Genomic DNA, 5670 nt, shown 5'->3' with positions numbered 1-5670 from the left:
CTCAACACCATCCATAATGAGATCTGGGGTGTCTGAAGACAGCTACAGTGTACTTACATATGATAAATCTTTAAAAAAAAAAAAAAAAAAAAAAAGAATCTACTAAGAGAATCTAGGCAGGAAGAGACATCCATCACAGTCTGAGAATGTACAAAGGAAATGCGTAGACAGAGGACAGAAGTTATATGAAAGAGCATCCTCATCAACTACTAAGGGTTTGGGGCATCAGAACACTACTTTTATGTGTAAGATGAGGTGCTATCTAAGGACTTTTTTTTGGGTTTTTTGAAACAGGGTTTCTCTGTGTAGCCCTGGCTGTCCTGCAACTCACTCTGTAGATCCGCCTGCCTCTACCTCCCAAGTGCTGGGATTAAAGGCGTGTGCCACCATGCCCGGCTGAGAACCTACTCTTATTTGTTATGTTAAACCAAAATTAGAGGTATTCTAGAAGAAAATTGTAACATGGAAATTTAGTATGTCAAGGAACTCTTTGATTCCTCCCTTCCAACTCAATCCCCAAGCACTAGACCTCAACAAGAGCCCCACCATCCGTTAGTGCAAAGGAAGCCCTCAATGTGACAGGGCTCTATCTACTTTCCACCTCCCTAATATTTTGCACGAAATATACACTATGATAATTGGTTGAAGGCAAATTACTTTGAGGGTGATGGTGCTCTTGCCATTGAAAGACCTAGGGTAGAACAGTGACCACTTTTGACCAGGAAGGGACAGACCAGGCATTTCCAAACCTTAAGAGTGAGAAACATTCATGTGAGGGTACCAGAAGAGTGATTCTATGAAACCAGTAAAGGCAAAGCATGTTGTTAAATATACCTATAATCTTCAAATTTGGGAGAACAAACCAGAAAGACTCAGAGATAGAGGCCAAGCCTGGGATATTATTACATAGTGAGCCTTTATCAAAATAAATCATAAAACCAAGAGGTAAGTAAACTAAATGAGGGAAGACCAAAAGCTAAAAACTCCAGAATGTTACAAATATTCTATGTGAGGAATTCAGGCAAAATGTCCCTGGAAAATTCAAGAGAATCAGAGCAAGGAAGAGACTCAGAATGAGTGAAAAATTAGGAACAGAAACCTCAAGTTGCTTTTTTTCTTTTGCTTTCCACGGGTAATCTACATTCTCAGTAGGCTGTCTCTTTCTGCCACCTCCGTTCTCATTTTCACAAGGTAATAAATATAGTTACACTACACAGCTAGCCTCCTTTCCTGAACTTGCACTCACCTGACTGGCTTCATTTACAGTTACAGAAACGTATTCCTTATAAAAACATAGAATTATAGGTTCAATACTCAATAACAGGGCCAATAAATTTTAAAAATGTGTAGTGTTCTACAAGTGAAAACTGGCTAACAAAATTAACTGTGATATGGTCAGCTTGCTTGTGGAATTGAACTTTAGATGGCCTCCCACATTCAAGTTATTGTGAAGTGGAGGGTGAATGACTACTGCAGTGTCAAACCTGCACAACTGTGGCTCTGATTTTTCCCTTCTATGTTTCAAAGAAACTATGACTAGCAAACAAGTTTCTTCTTAAACTGTTCCCTATCCTATCAACACCACTGAAACAAACATGATTCCAACAAAGCATTTTAAGTAGAACTCTATGTCACCTTCCGGTATCCTAGATATCACTCAGGGCTCTTTTCCAAGACATAACACATAACGTGCTCTACATAATACTCGGAAGGCAGAGGCAAGCAGATCTCTGAGTGTGAGGCCAGTCGGATCTACACAGCAAATTTGAGGCCAGTCAGGGATATACAGTTGAGGTCCTATCTCAGAATAATTTAAAAACTATCATATGGGCACCCATATGGTGTGCCATACATAGTGTGTAATGTAAAGGTCAGAGGATAACTTTGTGGATTTACTTCTTCCATCCACCTTTACATAGTATGATAGCTATTCTTGGTTGTCAAGTTGACTACATCTGGAATAACAAAACCCAAATGTCTGGGTACACCTTCAAGAAACCCCCCCCCCTGCTTTTTTTGAGACAGTGATTCTCTGTGTAGCTCTGACTATCCTGGAACTCCCTCTGTAGACCATTCTGGCCTCAAACTCAGATCCACCTGCCTCTGCTTCCCAAGTGCTTGGGATTAAAGGCGTGCACCACTACTGCCACCCATTTCTCTAAATTAAATCACAGACTCCACTGCATTTAGTATATTCGGCAAAAAAAAAAAAAAAAAAAGATAAGGTTGTGTTTTTCTTAATGAAATTGCATTTAAATTATGTGACTCATTAGATGCTTTGCTGGTAACTGAAATGGCAGGAAAAGTATTTTGATCTGAATCTAGGGCTTGGCACAAGCTAATAAACAAGTAAACTACCATCGAGATGAGATATTAATATATATATAATACATATATATTATACATATATATATATATATATATATATATATCCCCATTATATAAGAATCATGAGTTCAGATTCCAGTATCCATGTCAAATGCTTAGTTACAGCAGAGTGCTCACCTGTAAACCCCACTGTGTGGGTCTGTGGGGGTGGGGGTGGGAAAGAAGCCTACTAAGGCCTAGAGATCTGGTCTCAAAGTCAAATAATGATAAGGCAACACTGGTCTCTAGAAGCATATATACCCCACACCTACAGAGAGAATGAGGCTAACTCACTTGTCCAGAACTCTTTCCACAGCCCCAGTGAATCCTCTGTGATCCTCTTGCCTCAAGTCTTTTGAATACACAGGATTACAAGCATGAGCCACCAGTTTGGCTATACTTTATTTCTTGGTGGACATGGAAGTTTTTCAGATCTAGAGGGGAAATGTATCCTTTCAATACATCCCTATCAGGAAACAAAGACTTGGTAGTACGATTCTTACAGGCTCGGATGTTATAAGCCCATGAGCTCAGTTACACCAGAAGTTGAGACAGGACTACCAAATTCAAGGCCTGCCAGGACTATCAAGGAAGTCCAAGGGTAGCCTAGGCAACTTAGGGAGACCCTCTCTCAAACTAAAAAGTAAAACGAGTTTGTTTACCATAGCAGGTAATGCATTAGCTTTATAGAGACCTGATAAATTAATTGAAACCGAAGTAATCTCATAAAAACCAGAAAGAGTTGTCACAAAGTTGTCTTCTCACCACCAAACACACATCATGGCACACGGGTGCCCACATCATTCGACACTTCAGTATTGGTAATAAAAAGAGGACCAGAGATGTAAATGTAACTCAGTAGCAGAGGAGCTGCCTAACATTTGTGAGGCTCTGAGTTCAATCTCCAGTCCCAACAAAACAATACCCTTTGTTCAGAAATGAAATATTAGTCACCAAGAAACCAACTTTCCCTGGGGGGAGGGGGGAGAACCAACCAAATAAACAAGGAAACAAAACCAAAACTGTTATTGAAATGGAGTCTCAAGTAGCCCAGGCTAGCCTCAATTCCACATAGAGCCCAACACATCCTCAGATTCCTGATTCTTCTGCCTCTACCTCTGAAACGCTGGAATCACAAGCACTCTTCAAAGTACTTCGAAAACTGTTATAAGAGGTCCTCTGATAGAAAAGAAAAATACCCATTATTTGAAAACCATAAAAAAAAAATGTAGTCAACCATGCCTTTAATCCCAGCACTTGGGAACCAGAGGCAGGCGGATCTCTGTGAGTTTGAAGCCAGCCGGGTCTACAGAGTGAGTTCCACGACACTCAGGGATACACATAGAGGAAACCCTGCCTCGAAAACCCCCCATCCCAAAAGGAAAACTTTTCTGGAGGCTCATATTTAAGCAGTACAAAAGTAAGCAAGACAACTTTCCACTCATTTCACATCGAACTCACAGGCAAACCGGGACGCAAGTGTTTTCTCCAACCATTAAAAAGAAAGCGCACCAGGTGCGTATGGGGTCTGGGTTGGAGAGAGGTTCCCTTGTCAGGAACAAGAGTCAATCTGCAGGCTGAAAGACCTCAGACTACCTTGGCCGTTGTGAACCTCGGTCTCCCCCAATCACTTGGGCAACCTAAACTAAACGGCAGACCCAAGAATTGAAGCTTAAAACGATCGTGGGTAAAGTTTAAAAAACCAAAAAGCAGGAACGCCCAGATCTGGACTCCTCCTTCGCACTTATCAAGTGTGGACAATGGCGTCCAGTGCGAACAGTGTTAAAGGTTAAGTTTCCTAGCCCTGTGTACAGATGTGGCCCTGAGGCAAGATCCCGAGAGGGCTCGGACCTGGGCTGGAGGTCGCAATCGCCCGCCTGACTAACCATAGGTGGGGCCGAAAGCGGGTCCTGGAAGCCCAAACCCCATTCAGTTCCGAGGCCCGCAAGCGTCCTCCGCACTCTCGCAGCTTAGAGAAGGCCCGCCACGCGGCCCGGGTGCCCCAGCAAACTCGCAGGCCTCCGGAAGGCGGGGCGGCGACGCCACCACACAAAGGCTGCGTCATCAGCAGGGAACAAAAACCTCGCTCAGGTTCTCTCCGATCGGCCCGCCCGGCCCCGAGAGTGACCTTGGGCGCCCCCCAACCCTCGCCGAGCCCCAGTTTCCCTCCCTACTTGGCGTAAAGAGGTTCCCCGGCCAGGCCGCGGGTCGGCGAGCGGATCCCCCCACACACGAGAGATTTCCCTACTTCCGACGAGGGCGCCGCTCCGGGTTCCGACAAGCGCGTGCTCTCCGGGACAGAGGCGGCAGAGGGCCCAAGCCGGAGAAGCGCGGTTCCGCGAGAGGCGGGCGGCCACCAAGCCCAGGGCAGGCCGAGAGGCCGCCCGCGCTCCACGCCCGCACCGCCCCGACCCGCCGCTTCCATCCTGCGCAGCCCAGCCTTACTTGGAGCTGGGGTTGTCTGCCACACGCCTAGGCCGATGCGCTCGGGCAAGGACGCACCGACTCCAGCCCCCGCTGAGGAGACCCGCTCAAGCAAGACTCCACCGCCTCACGAAGACCCACTTCCGCTCGTCCGGCACCGGCCCGCCCTTCTCAGTCCTTATTGGCTTCTCCCGCCTTTACTCCGGTGGTCTACCGGTTTAGCTGGATAAATTGCAATTTTATTGGGTGAGAAAACCATCTATTACCGCTTTGAAATGCACCTTCTTCCGGCCACGCCCCCCGCCTGCCTCCTGGAGCTTCCACTTCCCGCGAGAGTACCGCCGGTCGCGCTCCTCCCACGAGAACTTGGCGGAGGCGTTGCTGGGGCTCCTCGCGAACATGCCTGCCGGGTGTCTGACTTCTCGTTTTGGCTTCTGACCTGTTTTAAGGTGGCCCTTCCGGCCGCACCTAGCCCTAAGCCATAATCCGTACCCTCCTCAGTCGTTAATGAGGCGTACGGGAGACTCGCCCTGGTGATCCACAGGCAACCAGGCCCGGATTTGCACCATAAATGCCAGGCTCTTAGGCGTGCCGGCCCCCGGAATCTTCCTCGCAGGGACCCCATCATCTGGAGCCGAGGAGGCTCACCTATACGTTTGGGGGGCCTACCTGTAGGAAGCTTGAGGAATAGACGGAAGAGAACGTCCAGCTAGGCATTGTGTGTGCTAAAGCCGAGGGAAGGTAGAGCTGGGCATGCCCAGGAGACTGCGGGTTGGCTGCCCAGTGTGTCGGGGGCACAGGCGAGGGGTCAGGAAAGCAGGACAAGTCCCAGGGAATGCGAAGAAGAACGGCATCGGGCAAGACATTAGTAAGAATGTG

The 5670-nt window shown here is 47.1% G+C and overlaps 1 protein-coding gene across 1 annotated transcript in view; it reads right to left on the bottom strand.

Annotated features, from left to right (window-relative positions):
* Nucleotides 1-4964, bottom strand: part of Rnf4 (ring finger protein 4) — a 19817-nt gene extending 14853 nt beyond the window's left edge. Inside the window, exon 1 of the mRNA XM_021210925.2 lies at nucleotides 4813-4964. The gene's annotated coding sequence lies outside the window, so the exon portion shown is untranslated. The remainder of the gene's footprint in view (nucleotides 1-4812) is intronic.
* Between the last annotated feature and the right edge of the window lie 706 nt (nucleotides 4965-5670).

The sequence above is a fragment of the Mus pahari genome, chromosome 13, assembly GCF_900095145.1.
Source record: "Mus pahari chromosome 13, PAHARI_EIJ_v1.1, whole genome shotgun sequence".
NCBI classification, from domain to species: domain Eukaryota; kingdom Metazoa; phylum Chordata; class Mammalia; order Rodentia; family Muridae; genus Mus; species Mus pahari.
Note: the sequence above shows the minus strand (reverse complement) of the source record. Positions and strands in the feature narration are given on the sequence as shown.